At 37.0% G+C, this 20,088-nt stretch overlaps 1 long non-coding RNA gene across 1 annotated transcript in view; it reads left to right on the top strand.

Annotated features, from left to right (window-relative positions):
* Window positions 1-3,102: 3,102 nt before the first annotated feature.
* LOC138168617 (uncharacterized) overlaps window positions 3,103-20,088 on the top strand; it is a 21,393-nt gene continuing 4,407 nt past the window's right edge. The window contains exons 1-2 of the long non-coding RNA XR_011170158.1: window positions 3,103-3,241; window positions 4,030-4,174. This is a non-coding gene — a long non-coding RNA (uncharacterized lncRNA). The remainder of the gene's footprint in view (window positions 3,242-4,029; window positions 4,175-20,088) is intronic.

Genomic DNA, 20,088 nt, shown 5'->3' with positions numbered 1-20,088 from the left:
AAGGAAAGTATTTGTAAACCACAAAGTGCTGCATAAAACAAACTATTATTATAATTTCAATTTTAAAAGTACATGTGTTCTCAGTTTTTATTATGATAAATTTCTGTCTTGTCTCCTGGGGAAGTTTGGATAATTTGAGAATGATAGGTGTCCTATAATTGAAAAGTCCCTTAAATGTTTCTTTATTTACATTTTATTTTCTTTATGATTTAATGCAAAGTTTAAATTAAAATAATACCTTACATTTGAATAGCACTATAGGAAGTACTTTTACACTTACTTTTCTCACTTGATAATGAGGCTAGATCACATTTGCACAGCATGATAAGGTTTAAAAACACTTTATTCACAAGTGTGAGCTCTGTTATCCACATTTTATAAATGAGTAAACAGAGGCTCAGTGAGATTAAGCAATATGATTATGGGCACAGACCTAATCATTGACAGAGATTAGATGCTTTTTAGAAAAGGAATACAATAGTACAATTACCCAAAGCAACAGGATGATGAGGGAGCATGGATGTCAGGGAGGATGTTTATTTCATTGAGTCAGACTATATAGTCTCATTGAAAGGTTATTAACCCTTTTAGAACATCTTAATTTTACCAATCCCTGCAATTTACAGATTAGAAAATTTTGTCATAACACCCTCTTTTGCAGTATGATAGAATGCTGGTGCTAGAAGGGAGAGATCACCTAGTCCTATGCTTCCATTTTATAGCTGAGAAAATTGAGGCTAGGAAATGTGAAATAACCTAAGGTCATAGAGCAGGTAGCTGGAAATAGAACCCAAGGGGTGGCTAGATAGCACAATGAATAAAGCACCAGCCCTGGATCCAGGAAGACCTGAGTTCAAATGTGACCTCAGACACTTAACACAAAAAACTATCCATGTGATCTTGGGCAAGTCACTTAACCCCAATTGCCCTACCTTCTCCCATCCAAAAAGAAAAAGAAACAAAGAGAAAGAACCAGAACCCAATTCTTTAGTTCCTAGTCTAGTGCTCTTTCCATTGTACCCAATAGACTCACAACATTATTCATAAAGGAGGAAATAGGGAGAAAGCCCACAAAATTCAGAAGATCTCAATTCAGTCCTTCTTTCCTCTTTCTCGTTGTGTAGCCTTAGGCAAATCACTTAACTTCTCAAATCCTCAATTTTCTCTGCTACACAATGTGAAAAAAAATATGATTCCTACCTTAACCTACAGGGTTGTGAGAAGCAAACAAAACATTGTATATGAAAGCACTTTATTCACTAAAATATTTCATAAATAATTAGTTGTGATGATGGCAGTTATTGCCATTGGTGTCAAAGGCTTAATATTTGCAGGGGAAGTAGATAAGTAAACACTCATATAGAAGATGAAACTAACACTCATTGAATCTCAATGAAATAGAGAGAGAAAGAGAAATGGATTTAGAGTCAAAGGCTTTGCCTTCAAGACTGGCTTCTTCTATTTGCCACCTATGTAACCTTGGGCAAGTCATTTCCCTTCCCTGGTTCTCATCTGTAAAATAAAAGGACTAGACTAGATAACTTCTAAGATCTCTAAATTTTATGAGCTTTTGTTGTCTCCAAATGTTATATGGCACTTCCAAAGGAAGAATTTAAATACCTCATCTGTGTTTATGTTGTACCCATCCCCTGGGAACTTAACATGATGAGAACACTGTTTCTTATTCCATTCCTGAAAAAGGATCCTGGACACTGAAATATTTTAATGCCAAGGACACAGGAGCCCAGGGACATTATTAATGCCCAGAGAGGCTTCTGAAAGCTTACCAGAAGAGTACTTTAGTGATGCCTCTGAGACTGGAATTGATGAGTTTCTAATTGCCAGATCATGATTTGATGACAGAAGACTATATTTTTATTCACAGATATCTCCTGGGTCATATTTATGTCTTAAGTGCATAAAACAATATAGGTATTATCCTGAATTTATCTGCAAATATATTAGCAGGATGATATAATTAAATACCAACTGGGGCTGAAATGAGATGAGGCATACTTAGTAAGGCATAGTGTGCTATAGTACAATTGATGTGGACTCTTCTGCCCTTTCCCACTCCCTGCCACCAAGACTGGGGACAGGGTCAGAGAACATTACCTTCTTTAACCATAGCTAGTAAGGAATAGTGAAGAATGGATGAGAAAAATGAGACCATCACCAGTGGTAAGGATGTGACTTGCTCATATAGTGCTATTAAGTGTAGAGGTTTTTTGGGTTTTTTTTTTTTCCCTCCAAATTCCTCCAATAAAATGTAAGCTCCTTAGGGACATGGATTCTTTTTTCAACTACGTTATCCACAGTGCTAGGCACATAGTAGATGCATCATCAGTGGTTATTGAGTAAACCAATAGATAGTGGTATAGTAGAATGCAGTCCTACATGGAAGAGGTCCATGTGTTTCAAGGACTGTCCAAATGTGGCTCAAAAGGAGGCAGATAGACATTTCTAGATTCTTCTCTTCCCACCCTTGTCCAAGGGAGACTTTTATTCACACCAGGAGGGGGAAGCAGGAGGTCTTCTAGACTCCCATCCCATCCTTCTATCCACTGCACTAACTCCCTGCTTCTTCCTTTGCTTTTACTTTATACACATCAGTAGGAGCTCACATTTATCTAGTGCTTTAAGATTCATTAGACTCCTGACATCTCATTTGATCGCCCCAGCAAAAGCTATAGACTCTTACTCTTCCCTTTTTCAAGTGAGGAAGCTGAAACCTGAGAGGAATTAGGTGACTTCCTCAGGGTGTCACAACCGAATAAGTGTCTGAGATGATATTTGGACCCACGCCTTCCTAATTATACACCTAGCACTCTATTCACTTTGCTGAACTGCCTCTCAGTCAACCAACTGACCTTCTTGTGGTTTTCCAAGTAGATTTTCTACTAAGAAGAGAATATACTGGTCAGGTCTCAGTTATATTTCTAATGATAAATTATTAAGTTAGCATTCTGGTTTATTAATCAGGTTCCTGTGAGTTAGATTGGTGTGATCCATTCCACCAGGATCTAAGCCCCCTTGTGTGGAAAAGATAAAATTGAGTTGGTAAACCCACAAAGCTTAGAATCAGCCTTTCCTTCCTTAGGGACCCTGGACAGATGCAGATACTTCTGAAGTCCAGCCTGAAGCAGCTGACTAGTCTACCAATTTAACTGCAACCACAGGGACTAGTGGTGTGAGAAGAAAAGATAAGAGAGTATTTCAAGAAGAAAAGGAACAGTAACAAGTAGGTTTTGGTAATAAAAGGAAATTTTCACACTTTAAAGCAAAAAATGTAATAAAAATGACTGTGGTACATGAAGGGAGAGAGAACTAAAGTAACTAAAAAAATGGAAAAGAAACTTATGGGATTAAATAAAATATCAGTGAAGGGGGAGGAGAAAGGTCACACAAGCCACTTAATTAATAACTTGTCTCTCTCATACTTCATAAACTTTCTAGAAGCAAAATATTTTCTCTGGATTAAAAAAAAAACCAATAATTGCTTACAAATACCAACCATACATACAAACATATATACATGCATGCACAAGGAGAAAGTGGGCTCCACATGTGTAGATAGGAGGCCTATTAGTGGTGAGACCTGTCATTGTGTGACTCAACAGGAGGCAGAATAGCCATCTCTACCTCTTTTCTCCCTACCCTCCTCTAAGGGAGACTTTCATTCCTGATAGGAAGGGAGGTTGGGGCCAAAATCATAACAAAAGAGAAATCAGAGAAGGTATACATAGGAGAATATTGATCACACAATACAGAGTGAAGTACTCTCCCAGTGAGAGTAAGAGAATGTGCTGGATCTCAATCAAGGGGAAATTCCCCAAAGTTTCTAGAGTAGTAAGTCTCTAGAGGGACATGAAGACTCTCCACTCCTCCCATGGTTTCCCAGAGTAGATGCATAGTAGAAGCATCATCAGTGGTTATTGAATGAACCTATAAATAATGATATAATAGAATGGAGTCCTGCATTCAAAGAGATCTATGTATTCTAAGGGCTGTTCCTTTCTTTTCTTTCAGTAGCCTGAAGCACTGTTGACCTCTGCCATCACCTCTCTTGAAGCTGGAAGCCAGGAGCACCTGAAGTGACTTAACATTCAAAGAAGATTGGAAGCTTGACCAGTCCCAAAGGATACTGACTCTGAGGAGTCCAGAAAGGGAACTGGTAAAAACTGCAGCTCTCTCATCTCTCACCAACTTTGCTCAATCCCTTCTGCAGGGCAGGACCTTCATTCTCATCAGTGAGGAGAGAGTTCTATGCCAATGGGTTTTGGGACAGGGGTTACACATACATACATACATACACAATACATACATAGAAATAATTTGCCATAGAGAACAGAATCAGAAGAACTAGACTAAAATTAATTAAACTGCTGCTTGATTTCTGACACACCTGCATCTGACCTGCTGAATTTCATCTCCCTGAATACAAACCTTTCTGAGCTTCAGTTCCCTTCTCTCTAAAATATGGATAATAGTACTGGTAGTACCTACCCCACATGTTGTTGTGAAGTTAAAATTCTTGTAAAGACTTATGTGAACTTTAAAGTATTCTATGGAGTGTCCCAAAAGCCTTAGGGAATTTTAAGCTTTAGTTTTAGTCTTTTCTTCTTCTTCATCATCATCATCATCTTATTATTATTATTATTTTTCTTCTTTTTCTTCTTCCTTCTCCTTTTTCTTCTCCTTCTCCTTCTCCTTGTCCTCCTCTTTGGACGTGTCCTAACAAAGTGGCAAGTCTTTGAGAACAGACCCAGTGACTACATACTATCCCAAGTCTCAAGTCCATCTTAGCTAATTGTGACAAATTAGAAGCTTGACAGAATGTTAGCCATTAAGTGATAGAGATTTTTACAAAATCATGTTATTTTCTATCCAAGGTATAGTGGATTTGTTTTCATATAGGTAGCATGTACCTACACATGAAATTAGTCATCTTTGGAACATCGCAGGGACTATAAACCTTTACACCACTGGAGCATAGTACTGCTAGAGGATGTTCCCTTTTAATCCACATTCATCTAGGCATCTAGGTGTTTTGTGAAGCAGTCCTGGGTAAATTGAATGCTGCCCTGAGTAACTTCCCCAGGAAAAATGTCAGGGAACTGAGAAACAACTGAGGAGGGAGTAAATATTCTCCTGAAGAAATAGATGGGAGTTATACTACATGGATTCTGGGAGAATTAGAATATCAAATGATAGCAAATCATTACATTAATATGGAACTGGAGAGAGAAATTAGTTCATATTGTACATGGGAAAGTACACCTGAGAGACAACTTTTTTTTTGTGAAGTCCAAGATCAAGAAAACTATAGTTCTAGAATGCTTTTGAAAAAGAGCTCTCTGGAATTGTACTTCAAAGCTGTGACACTTGGAGATCACAGAGTCTAGGCCTGGAGGACTGGTTCTTTGCAAAAGGGAATGATTACCATCTTTGGGAAACTTAAGAGAAATATATGAAATATGGACTATACATTGAATCCAATTCAATTTAATCCACCCACTAAGCCTTTATTAAATACCTATATGCAATGCATTGCTATAGGTACTGATGATACAAAGAAAAACACACTCAAAAAATCATTTCTGTTCAAGAAGATTACATTTTATGGGGGTGGGGAAGGAAAGGAGGAATAGAACACGTGAGAGAATAATTACATGCATAATTTGAGTATGAGAGAGAGAGAGAGAGAGCATTAACTACTGGGAAGATTAAGAAAGGCATCATTTGGGAGGAAGTACATGATCTGACTCTTTTTTTGTTTAAAGCATTTGGGGTTAAGTAACTTGCCCAAAGTTACATGGTCAATTTTTTTTGTGTGGGTGTTAAGTATCTGAGGCTGGAACCGATCCTGAGTCCTCTGGACTCTGGGGCCAGCACTCTTACTCACTGAACCACCTAGCCTCCCCCATGATCTGACTCTTGAAGCAAGTTAAGCATCCTGAGAGGAATTAGTGAGGAAAAAGCACATCTCAGGCACAAAGGACAGTTTGTACAAATGCAAGAAATGGAATGTGGAGTTCACAAAATGGAAAGTAAGCCTGTTTGACTAGATTATGTAACATTTGAAGGGATAATAGGCACTGAGTCTGGGAAAGTATACTGGAACCAGAATGTGAAAGGCTTTAAATACTAAATGGAGGATATTGAGGGAATCACTGAAGGTTCTCAATGTCTGGGGAGTGAAAACTTTTCAGTCAGTTTTGATTCTTAGTTTCCCCTCTTCCCCCTCCATTGCTACTGTCAATCGGCAGCAAGCCCTTTTAGGAGCCTTTCAATCTCCAACCTTGCTGACCTTTCTCCCTCCCCCTCTCTTGCTTCAGGACTCTTCCCCCTTTCCCTTGCTGCCAATCAGCATTAAGCTCTTAGTCCCAACATTCTTCTTCACTTTGGTGTTTGACAAATAAGGATAGGTACATTTGAATTGGCCATTCCCCATTTCCATGTTCTTTGTAAGCCTGCCTCCCAGCCACTGAGGGATAGTGTGGCCTTTCCTGTCATTTTACATTGGGAAAAAATTTTGTGCTAAGACTTGAGCCCACCTCTCAGCCAATGGGAGAAGGGACAGCTGGGGAGGGGAGGGGTTTGACTGCATTAGGGTATAAATTCTTGTTTTGCCTTTTGTAATTGGCCTCTTCCTCATGACCAGTCATGGGGAAGACTGCCCTCTTCTTCCAGGGGAAGAGAATAAAATTCCTGTTTTTATCCTGAGAGACCTCCCTGTTCTTGATTAAATTTTGGATGGGGTTTTTCAACACAAACACTAAGAAAGGCTATGGTATAGTACTGCTCATGTTTAAGGAAATTTATCTGGTAGTTACAAGTAGAATGGATTGGTGAGGAAAGAGACTATAAGTCAAAAGTCCAATTAGAAGGCTACTGCAATAGCTTAAGAGAAAACAGTGAAGCTAGAGAAAGGATGACAACGGGGAGTTGAAAGAGCTTCTTGAAGTTAATGACTTTGATGGGTTTTCTTTGTATTCCACTCATTTAGCCCAGGGCATTGCAAAAAGAACACCCTTAATAATCATTGCTAAACCACTTAATTTCAATTATATGGGCCTTTTCCTTAATTATGATGGATAATTTTAAATTGTTTGCAAATACAAATGGGAAAGATAATCCTAATGTTAAAAGCAGGTACTTATATGATTTTACTTTAAACCCATAATTTTGAAGGAATTAATCTGAGAAAACACCTGAAGAGTTGTTTTTTGTTTTAATGTGTTTTGTTTTACTTATTATTGCTAAAAGTTGGGGTGGTGAAACATTAGATTTCTTTAAGAAATAGACAGTCAATCTGATAGGTGACATGTAGTACCTATAAGCTGTTTTGATTTGCATTATTCTAATCAATAGTGATTTAGAGCATTTTTTCACATGAGTATAGGTATCTTTGATTTCTTCCTCTGAAAACTGCCTGTTCATATCCTTTGACCATTTATCAAATGGGGTATGACTTGTATTCTTATAAATTTGACTCATATATCTGAGAAATGAGGCCTTTATTAGAAACACTGTAAAAATTATTTCCAATTTATCTGCTTCCCATCTAATCTTGGTTGTACTGGATTTGTTTGTGCAAAACATTTTTAATTTAATGTAATCAAAATTATCCATTTTGCATTTTGTAATGCTCTCTGTCTCTTGTTTGGTCATAAATTCTTCCCTTCTCCATAAGTCATAGAGGTAAACTTTTTTGCTATCCTAGGTTGCTTATAGTATCAATCTTTATATTTAAATTGTGAACTCATTTTGACTTTATTTTGACATATGGTGTGAGATATTTTTCTATACTCAGTTTTTGCCATACTATTTTCTAGTTTTCTAAGCAGTTTTGTCTAATAGTGAGTTCTTATCTCAGAAGCTAGAGCCTTTGGGTTTATCAAACAGTAGATTACTAGAGTCATTGATTACTGTGTCTTGTGTACCTAACCTATTCTACTGATCCACCACTCTATTTCTTAGTCTATACCAAGTAGTTTTGATAACTGCTGCTTTATAATACAGTTTAAAATCTGGTATGGCTAGGCCATCTTCCCTGGCATTTTTTTTTCATTAGTTCTCTTGATATTCTGGACCTTTTGTTCTTCCAAAAGAATTTTGTTATATTTTTTCTAGCTTTGTAAAACAAACTTTTGGTAGCTTGATTGGTATGGCACTAAATGTGCAAATTAATTTAGATAAACTTGTCATTTCTATTATATTAGCTCGGCCTAACCACAAGCAACTGATGTGTTTCCAATTATTTAGATCTGACTTTATTTGTGTGAAAAGTGTTTTGTAATTGTGTTCATATAGTTGGTGGGTTTGTTTTGGCAGGTAGATTCCCAAATATTTTATAATGTCCATCGTAACTTTAAATGGAATTTCTCTTTCTATTTCTTGCTGTTGGGCTTTATTAGAAATATATAGGAATGCCAAGGATTTGTGTAGGTTTATTTTATATCCTGTAACTTTGCTAAAGTTATTTATATGACAAAACTGGAAAATTATAAATATTGGAGAAGATATGGGGGAATTGGAATACTAATGCCTTGTTGGTGGAATTGTGAACTGATCCAGTCATTCTGGAGGGCAATTTGGAACTATGTCCAAAGGACTATAAAAATGTGCATAGTCTTTGATCCAGCAATGCCCCTACACTACACTAGGACTGTATCCTAAAGGGATCATACAAATGGGAAAAGGACCCCTATGTACAGAAAATAATCATAGCAGCTTTTTTTTGTAGTGGCAAAGAATTGGAAATCAAGGGGCTACCCATCAACTGGGGAATGACTAAACCAGCTGTGGTGTACAAATGTAATGGAATACTATTGTGCTATAAGAAATGAGGAGCAGATGGACTTCATAATAACCTGGAAAGACTTATGTGAACTGATACTTAGTGAAGGGAGCAGAACCAGCGAACATTGTACACAATTACAGACACATTGTATTTGTAATGAATAACTTTGATAGATTTGACTCATCTTGGTTCTAAGACAACTCCAAAAGACTCATGGAAAAAGCTATCCATATTCAGAGAAAGAATTATGGAGTCTGAATGCAGATTGAAGCAAACTATTTGCTCTCTCTCTTTTTGTTTCTTCTTTCTTGTGGTTCATTTCATTGCTTATAATTCTTCTTTACAACTTGACTATTGTGAAAATATGTTTAATGGGTAAGTATATGTAGAACCTGTAATGGATTGCATACTGTCTTGGGGAGGGAGGGTGGGGGAAATGGAGGGGGAAACATTTGGAACTTAAAAACTTGAGAATCTAAATGTTGTAAGCTAAAAATAAATAAATTAAAAAAAAGTAAAAATAGCTGGAGGGGAAAAAAAGAAACAGACAGTAGTTAACAGTATCTAATTACTGAATGAGAAAAGTAAAGTTATGCTCAAGATAGAAACATGTTGTATGCTACTCTTTTGGGGAATCTTTGAGAGATAGGAGGTAGAACACCTGGAGGGGAAAAGGAGAGCACAATTGTTAAGTCAAGGATGACTTTTGCAGAGGCAAATTAAAAATTGTTTCTCCTGGGTAGGTGTAAGGTTTAAAGCAGAGGACTCCATGGAAAGACGATGGTAGTTAATGAATTAATGAACATTTTCCAGTTGATTAGTTGTCCAAAACAAAAAGAACAATGGCCTTTTCAAGGTAATCAATCAAGTGATAAGTAATCATTTGTAACAGAAGTTCTTAACCTGGGGTCTGTTAACTTATTTAAAAAAATAATTTGGTAACTACTCTTGAGTATAATTTGTTTGCTTTGTAATCCTACATACTTCATTTTATGCATTTCAAAACAATATTTTAAGAAGGGGCCCATAGATTTCACCAGGCTCCCAAAGGAGAGCATAGTACCACAAAAGAAGATGAGAACACCTGATTTATAAACACTAAGGAAAGTAAATGCAAAACTCAGAAGAGCTGTATGGTAGTGAAGTTTAGTAACAGGAGTCTTTAACTTCATTAGTTTCTCACTCTGAGGTTGGGCATTTATATATAGGCAGAGTTTGAACACTTCATGTAGCATTATTTGTAATGAGCATTATAATGTTTCTTTCAATGATATCTCATAAGGTAGCCATTTACATCACCTCATGTAGTAGAAAGAAAGCTAAGATTGGAGACAGGCAAGACCTGCTTCTAATAATTTTTTTTGTGGGTATGAGTGAGTAAGTTAATATTTCTTAACCTTATCTGTAAAATGGAAGGAATGATGCCACCTATTTCATCATGTCATAGTGAGATATTTCCTAAACCTTAAAGTGCTATAGGAATGCCAGCTACCATTATTATTGTTTTAAGCTGCAGTTCTATATGGGGTTTTCAAGGAGGATTAGCACCTCTGGTGTGAGGGTTTGCTGAGCCCTTTTCAGGACTGCTCATTTACCTTTGGTGTCTACCTGACACAAAAACTCTCACCAGTAGCTCCAAGAAGTTATAGCACTAACAGTGAGTGCACCCTGGTAAAACTGTCTCACCAGAAGGGCTACCATCTTTCATACCAGGTTGAGGGTAATGGATAGGTCTCAAACCAAGTAGGAGAATTAAGGGGATGTCTACCCTAAACAAGTGAAGACTTTCCCCAGCAGAAGGGGTGGATGAGAACAATTTATTCCAACAGCCTTGAAGACAGCTGAAGCAGGTGCTGGTGAGTGCTTAGAGCTTAGTGTAAAGCCAAGTACAAGCAGCTTTCCAGAGGACTGCTACTGTGAATAGTTTCAAGGTTCTGATTACACAGCATAGTGAACTCTCTATTTATGCAGAAACAAACTAAGACAAAACATTCACAGAAATCAAAGTACATCATTCACAATGTTATGGCATAACAACTTATCACTAAAATGACCACATGGTTTTCACCAAGGTGGTCACATAGTTTTAAACAAAGTACATTCATTTAATAACTCAATCATTTAGTAAGTCCTTAATTCAGTCACAAAGTACAAAGATCAAAGTTCTCCACCCCAGGTCATATTGTCTTAATCTCTTCAATCAAAAAGTCTTCTTTCTCTAAATTGGAGAAGTCCTTAACTTAGTCATCTAAATGTAAAGGTCAAAGTTTTCTACCCCTAGGGTACAGTAAATCATGATCTTCTCAGTCTGCATTAAATATCCAAGGAGAGGCTTTTCATCTTGACTTGAGGCAGGCTCTCAGCTTCTATGGTTCCTCTTCCATGGTCCCAGCTCCTGCCTGAATCTATCCAACTATCACCTGAGTTCAAAGATAGATGGCTCTCAGTTCCTTGTCCAGCTCCTTGTGCAGTTATTGTTCCATATTGAAGCTCACAATGTCTAGTCCACCTCAAGTCCTTCACAGTTTCTGTTCCTGGGAAGACAAAGGTTAACAAAGCCACAATAACATTCATTTACATTGCTGGGAAGTTCAACAATTCACTATCTGCCTGTGAAATCAACTCAGACCCACCAACAAGGTCTGAGAACTCAATACAAATCATCAGTATAGTCTCAGGACCTCTGAAAACATCAGTAAGACCCTCTGCCACAATTTCTGTAAACATACAACAAGAAAATCCTCTTTCAGGGTTTCTGAACCAGCAGTAAGGTCCCAGGGCTTCTGTAACAACAGAAATATACTCTATCAACAGAAGGATCTGAGAAAGTAACATCAAAACAGATAGACAAAGTACCAGCACCATAGTCTTGCTTCCTTCCAGTTCTCTTCTCATTTCTCAGTTCTTCTCAGTTCTCTCCTCTGTTCTTCTCAGTTCTCAGTTCAGTTCTCAGTTCTCTGTTCTGCCACAAGTTCTGTTCTCCATTCTGTTCTTAATCCGTGGCAGTTCCCAGAAGTTCTCAGGATCTTAGCAGTTCTCTCTCTCCCAGCAGTTCTGGCTCTCTAGCTTGGACTTTTCCTTAGGTATGGTAATAGCTCCTCCCCTTTCCAACTCTTACTGTTATATCAGCAACTTCCTCCCACTTTGGACTTTACAAGTTCTGGATCTTAATGCTTGACACAATCATAAACTTGAAACAAGGTACTAAGTAACTGTTTTCTTGCCAATATAAGGGGCAGGGAAGATCTTCAAATCCCTATTATCAACATACTTAGAAATTGAAGATACCAAGGTCATACACGGCATCCCATGTTATCACCAGTTGCCTTGACTTTTGTTTTGCTACTGAGCTTTGATATCTCTGGAAGAGAGAGTGAGATGGACAACTTCATGCAGTTCTGCCTCACTTAATTCATGCAAGAGTCAATATATCACCTCATGATTTCATTGTTTCTTTTCAGAAATTAAATATGATAAACATTAGAATGTTCTTCCTTTTATTTAACTAATATTTCTCCATCGTTTACTTGGAACTTCTGGTCCTCTAGAAGATGTCCATTCCTTCCTTTCTGTTACATATCTTTTTCTCACCTAAGATAACTGGCTACATTCTTATCCTTATGCAGCTCAGACTTATTTCTCCACTCGCAAGCATTTCAGAAAACAAAATAAAACAAAACTATGCTATTTCTCCTTAATCTTTTCTTCTGTAGGCAACACATCCTTTATTCCTTCAACCATTTTGAAAATGATGTGCTTTCCAGACCACTTGCCACCCTGGTTGTCCTTTTTTGGGTATGTTCCATTAAATGAATGCCCTTTTTACAAAGTGGTTCATAGAATTGACAATATTATTCTGTTACCTTAAATGTGGTGAATTCTTGTAATAGCCACACTTGGTGAGAACTTCTCACTGTCACTTTCAGGTGAGGTGCTAAGGTTCAAAAGTCAATTTTCCACATTATTGATGTCATGAGAGAAGGTGATTCTTTCTACTGACCTCATTAATTGGGACCTGATATGAAGATTCTTGACATTGTTGCCAGCAAATGAGAAATAAATAGCTACAATGAAAGAGGGGAAGATTTCTAGTGTCAGTATTGCTTAGACTTATTGTCTTCAGTGTGAAATATCTGAAATGTGAATTTTCTAGTTAAATTTTCTTGACTGCTTTCTTCAAGTCAGTGCTCCTGGACATTTTGGTATCTGAAAATATTCAATTTGCATATGACTATGCATCTATACTTGTCATTAGAACCAATTTATACACATGATTTACTTTGTAAAGTGTCAACTCTAAATTTTATCTAGAGACAGCAATGGGGTCAAGGAAGTTTAATTGATTGTATAATGCAATTGAAAAGGCTGGCAGGGATCTGGGCCAATTTGGGAACAGCTGTCTTTTAGTCATCAAAATTAAAGAGCATCCCAGTTGTGATAGCACTGTGATTATGGTTAGATATACAGCAAGTGTGAACAGGAAGGAATTGGGGAAAACCAGTCTGTGCACTAGTTATGATAAACTTGCTTAACTTCTATCCTCTTCATTTTTTTATTGGCTTGTCCTTGGATATGTCTATTTCCATGGCACCTGAATGTAAAAATAAATAAACAAAAAACCCTCCACAAAAACAAAAACCTAAAATAAAATTTTCCTTGGCTCCTGTCTTGGATGAAAAAGAGACTTGGGGTGGAGTGAGCTCAAACATGGGCTGACAACAAAGAGATTTGGCCTATTGAACATTTTTTTCCAAGCCTTTTAGCTGCTGTTATGAGTGACTTCTGAGTCACCTAGAGGTATTGAAGAGAGATAATTATGGGCTGAGGATAATGAATATTTATTATCAGTCATGGAATCACAGAATCTCTAAGTTGGAAGGCACTTTAGGAATCAACTGCTACTCCCTATTACTTCCCCAATCAAATACAAAATCCTCTGTTAGGCATTCAAAGCCTTTCATAACTTAGCTCCCTCCAACCTTTTAGTTTTCTAACACTTTACTACCCATAATGGTCTCCTTGATTCAGGGACACTAGCCTCCTGGCTGTTCCCCAAACAAGACACTCCGTATCTCTGTTCCATGCATTTTCTCTGCCTGTGGCCCATACTGGGAATGTTCTCTTTTTTCATCTCTACCTTCTAACTTCTTGGATTCCTTCGAGTCCCAACTAAAATCCCATATTCTAGTGCCTTCTCTCTCTTATTTCCTATTTATCATTTATATAGCTTGCTTTGTATACATTTATTTGAATGTTGTCCTACCTTAGGTCTGTAAACTCTTTAAGGGCAATGACTATCTTTTGTCTTTTTTTTTTTTTTTGTATCACCAATGCTTAACACAGTGCCTGGCAGATACTAGGAATTTACTAACTATAGACTATTATTCGGGGCGGGGGGAGAGGGGCAAGGGGTCCTTAACCATATTCCTTAAATTATAATGCTGCCCCTGAGTATTCAGAAAGCATATCAGGATTCTGAGAAGTCATTACTATATAAATGAATGTAAGGTGGTGATTAAGTAATGAAAGAAAAACCTTTTTTAAAAAAATCTAATTTTTTTTCTAAATACATATATATTTTTTTAGTATGCATTTTTTTAAAAAAATTTGAGTTCCAAGTTCTTTCTCCTTTCCTTATCTCTTCCCTTCCTGAGATGGTAAGAAATTTAATATAGGAATACATGTGTAAACATGCAAAACATATTTCCATATTGGTCAGGTTCTGAAAAAACAAACCAAAAGAAAAAAAAAATCCCACAAAACAAGAAAAACACAAAAAAGTTTTTTAAAAAAAGTATACCTTGATCTGGATTCAGAAACTATCAGTTCTTTCTCTGGAGGTGGCTAACATTTTTCATCATGAATCTTTTGTAACAGTCTTAGATGATTTTATTGCTAAGAATAGCTGTCATTTACAGTTGATCATCATGCAATACTTAATTTATTGACCCACTCACTCTTTAGGATTCAATTATTTCATTTTCAATTACTTTTTAGTCTATCTTTCCATGGCCTTTTATTGAATATAATTTTTATTGCATTATTCTCATATTGTAATATGATCTGATAAATAAGCATTTAGTATTTCTACTTTTTCTGGTTGTGAGGTTTTTATGCCCTAATACATAGTCATTTTTTGTGTAGGTGCTATTCCTCTGAGAAAAGGATATATTCCTTTCTATTCCTATTCAATTTTTCTCCAGAGGTCTATCGTATCTAATTTTTTCTAAAACTCTACTCATCTCATGTAGAACTCAAAGTTTTAAAAAGCATATGTTAAATTATTTTTACATGTAACTGGGAAATAAGGTATATAGGCAATGGAGTATAGAAATCTATATTGCCCTACAGGAAAATAGAAGGGATTAGGATAAAAGAAGGTGTGTGTGTGTGGGGGGGGGGGGGGATGATAAAGAGAAGGGCAGCCTGGGGGAAGAGGTAATTAGAATGCATGCCTTTGAGGAGGGGTGGATCCAAGATAGAGTAGAAACAGGATTTCCCTGTGGCTCCAGCTTCTACCTCCTCCAATACATGTAAAAAATGACTAAACAAATTTTAGAGCTACAGAGCACACAAAGTGATAGAGAGAAAGAAATCTCTTGCAGAAGGCATCTTGGCAGTCCTAGAGGAGGGGTCTTTTGCCCCAGCCTGGGAGCTGATCCTAGGCCTGCATGAGCCATGCAGTTTTGGCCCCAGGGCACTCCAACCAGTAGCAGCTGGAGCAGACTTCAGAAGAGTGAAGCACCAGCAGCTGTGGTGGTTTTCAGACTTCTCCACCCATAAACATCAAAGACAAAGTAAAAGGTCAGTGTGAAACTCTGTTGGAACAGGGGTGGACAGAAAGAAGATTGTGGCTTGGCCCCTGCCCCCAGGGCTAGAAGCAGTGAAGGCATGGTGGCTGTGCCAAATGGCTGCCTCAGAAGCTTCTGGCTTGTAGATTGTAGGATGACCAAGCAACCATTCAGAGGATAATTACTCTTGCTTTAACCTGCTTGGATCTGGATGGCAGTTTGGGTGTAGGTCCTGGGGTATGTGGCCAGGTGCCAGGGCATGTGGGAGCTGGAGAGAGAGCACCCTCCTAAAGGCTCTGGCCACTGCAAAAACTCCAGCAATTTGGGACAAAGCTCTCTCCATTCTTTTTTGTTTGTTTGTTTGTTTTTTGGCTCTCTCCATTCTTAAAGCAGAGTTCTACCATGGCAATGAGCTCAAAAGTCAAGTAATTGACATATGAGCAAGCAACAGAAACACAAACTGATAATAGAATCCCTTTTTGGGGACAAAAAGGATCAAACCATGGAACAGGAGGAAGAAAATGAAGTCAAAACTCCTTCATCAAAAGCTCCCAAGAAAAATATGATTTGGTTACAGGCCATGGAGGAGCTCAAGAAGGATTTTGAAAAGCAAGTAAGAGAAGTGAAGGAAAAATTGGGAAGAGAAATGAGAATGATGAGAGAAAACCAGGAAAAGTAAGTCAAAACCCCGACTGAAGAAAATAACACCTTAAAAAATAACCTAACTCAAATGACAAAAGAGGTCCAAAAAGCAAATGAGGAGAATGCCTTAAAAAGCTGAATTTGCTAGATGGAAAAGGAATTTCAAAAACTCACTGAAGAGAATAATTCCTTCAAAATTAGATTGGAGCAAACAGAACCTAATGACTTTATGAGAAATCAAGATACTATAAAACAGATCCAAAGAAATGAAAGAATAGAAGGCAATGTGAAATATCTTGGTGGAAAAACCACTGACCTTGAAAATAAATCCAGGAGAGATAATTTTAAAATTATTGAACTACCTGAAAGCCATGATGAACAAAAAAAAGGGTCTAGACACCATCTTTCAAGAAATTATCAATCAAAATTGCTCTGATACTCTAGAACCAGAGGGCAAAATAGAAATCGACAGAATTCACCAATTGCCTCTTGAAAAAGATCCCAAAAAGAAACTACTAAGAATATTATAGCCAAATTCCAGAGTTCCAAGACAAAGTAGAAAATACTTCAAGCAGTCAGGAAGAAACAATTTGAGTACTGTGGAAACACAATCAGGATAACACAAGACCTAGCAATTTATACATTAAGGGATCAAAGTCTTGAAATATGGCATTCCAGAGGTCAAAGGAGATAGGAGTAAAATCAAGAATCACCTACCCAGCAAAACTTAGTAGAATGCTGCAGGGAAAAATATGTTCATTCAATGAAATAGAGGACTTTCAAGCATTCTTGATGAAAAAACCAGAGCTGAAGAGAAAATTTGACTTTTTAAAAAATTTTTATTGACAAAAATATTTTTAAAGCAATTGGGGTTAAGTAACTTGCTCAAGGTTACACAGCCAGTTATTTTTTGTGTGGGTGCAAAGTATCTGAGGCTGGAAGCAATCCCGGGTCTCCCAACACTGGGGCCGGCTCTCTTACTCACTTCACCACATGGCTGCCCCAAAATTTGACTTTCAAATACAAGAAGCAAGAGAAGGATGAGAAGGTAAACAGGGAAAATAAATCACAAGGAACTTATTAAAGTCAAACTATTTACATTACTACATGGGAAAACAATAATTGTAACTCATAAGACTTTTCCCAGTGTGAGGACAGGTGAAGGGAATTTATATGTATGTATATGTACATACATACATATATATGCATGTATAGGAGGTTGTAGGTGTGTATAAATGTATATGTGAGGGTATACCTATGCATATACATTTATACATAGACAGAGGGGACAGGATGAGTTCAACATGAAGGGATGATATCTAAAAAATAAAATTAAGAGATGAGAGAGGAATATATTGGGAGAAGTAGAAAAGGAGAGATAGATTAGGGTAAATTATCTCATATGAAAGAGGCAAGAGAAAACTGTTACAATGAAAGGGAATATCAGGAAGGTAAAAGGGGATGGGACAACCTTATTCTCATTGAATTTGGCTTTAGGAGGGAATAACATACAGACTCAATTGGGTATCTTACCCTACAGGAAAATAGGGCAGAAGGGAATAAGAGGGGGGATGATAGAATGCAGGGCAGATTGGTGGAGGGTAAGGTAATTAGAAGTAATTATTTTTGTAAAGGGACAGGGTCAAAGGAGAAAATAGAATAACTGAGGGGTGGGATAGGATAGAGGGAAATATAGTTAGTCTTTCACAATATACCTACTATGGAAATATTTTGCATAACTACACATGTACAACCTATATTGAATTGCTTTATTTTCCCAGAGGGGATGGGTGAGAAGGGAAGAAACAAAAAATTCTGGAACTCAAAACAAAATTTTTTTTACATGCAACTGGGAAATAAGATATACAGGCACTGGGGTATAGAAATCCATCTTGCCTTACTAGAAAGTTGTGGGGGAGGGAGGATTGTGGAGTACATAAGATAGAACAGGTTGGGGAAAAGGTATTCAGTAGGCTAGCTATTTTGGGGTGGAGGGTAGGGGAAAGAGAGGAAGAAAAAATTGTAACTCAAAATTTTGTGTAAATGAATGTTAAAACAATAAATCAATTGAAAAAAAGAAACAGAATGCATGCCTTTTTGGGATGAGGGGAGAGGAGAAATGGGAACAAAATTTGGAACTCAAAATCCTGTGGAGATGAATGTTGAAACCTAAAAATAAATTAATCAACAACACTAAAATAATTCTATTCATCTCCCTAATTTCTTTGTCATTTATTTATTTTTTGTTTAGATTTATCTAGTTCTGAGAGGGGAAAGTTGAGGTTTCCCATTAGTATAGGTTCACTTTCTATTCCCTCCTATAATTCATTTTAACTTTCCCTTTAAGAATTTTGATGCCGTACCATTTGGTTCATATAGTATTAGTATTGATACTACTTCATTGTCTCTTGTACCTTTTTGCAAAATGTAATCTCCCTGCTTATCTCTATCAATTAGATGTATTTTTGCTTTTTCTTTGTCTGAGATTATGATTGTTAGCCCTGATTTTTTTTCATTTCAATTGAAATATAATTGATTCTGTTTCAGCTCTTTATTTTTGCTCTGTGTCTCACTGCTTCAAGTGTGTTTCTTGTAAGCAACAAATTGTAGGATTCTTTTTTTTATTTCACTCTTCTATCTGTTTCTCTTTTATGGTGTTGTCCCATTCATATTCATGGTAATGATTACCAACTGTATGCTTCCTTCCATTCTGCTTTCTCCTCCACTTCCATTTATTATTCTCTCTCCTCTTTCACCCTATCCATCCTCAAAAATACTTTGCTTCTTTCCACTCTGTCCCCCAATACGCCTTGACTTCCATTAGCTTCCTCCCTTCTCTTATCCGCCTCCTTTTATAGTTCCTTCTAGAGTAAGATAGATTTCTATAGTTAATTGAGTTTGCATGTTAATCCTTCTTTGAATCAATTCTGATGAGAGTAAGGTTCAAGTATTGCCTGCCATCCCCTTCATCTTTCCCTCCATTAAAAGCTCTTCCATGCTTCTATCTGAGATGATTTACCAAATTCTACTTCTCCTTTCCCTCTCCTCTCAGTGCATCCCTTTTTCTTGTCCCTTAATTTAATTTTTTTGAATATCTTCTCATTATACTCAACTCACACCCATGCTCTCTGTCTATGTATACTTTTTCTAACTGCCCTAATAATGATAAAGTTCTTAGCAGTTACAAAGTATCATCTTCCCATATGGGATTGTAAACAATTTAGCCATATCAAATCCCTTATGTTTTCTCTTTCATATTTATCTTTTTATGTTTCTCTTGAGTCTTATATTTGAAAGTCAAATTTTCTACTCAGCTCTGGTCTTTTCATCAATAATTCTTGAAATTCTTGCTCCTCAGTTTCATTAAATATCCATTCCCCCCCTCTACCCCTCACCTCAGAGATTGTACTAATTTTTGCTGGCTAGGTGATTCTTGTTGTAATCTTAGCTCCTTTGCCCCCTGGAATATGTATTCATTCCGACTCCTCTGATTGTTTAACGTAGGAGCTGCTAAATCTTGCGTTAGCCTGACTCTAAGCTCCACTCTGTCTGAATTGTTCCTATATGACTGTTTGCAGATTTTTTCCTTGACCTGGTAGCTCCAGAATTTGACAGTAACATTCCTGGGAGTTTTTATTTTGGAATCTCTTTCAGGAGGTGATTAGTGGATTCTTTCAAGTTTTATTTTACTTCCTGATTGTAGAGTATCAGGGCAGTTTTCCTTGATAATTTCTTGGAATATGATATCTAGGTTATTTTTTTATCATGGTTTTCAGATTGTATAATAATTCTTAAATTATCTCTCCTTGATCTATTTTCCAGGTCAGTTGGTATTCCAATAACACTTTT

The sequence above is a fragment of the Petaurus breviceps genome, unplaced genomic scaffold (genome assembly GCF_028583685.1).
Source record: "Petaurus breviceps papuanus isolate PSGF00001 unplaced genomic scaffold, PetGlider_PUasm1.0 37, whole genome shotgun sequence".
NCBI lineage: Eukaryota > Metazoa > Chordata > Mammalia > Diprotodontia > Petauridae > Petaurus > Petaurus breviceps.
The sequence above is the reverse complement of the archived record's forward strand: the minus strand, read 5'-3'. Positions and strand labels throughout refer to the sequence as shown.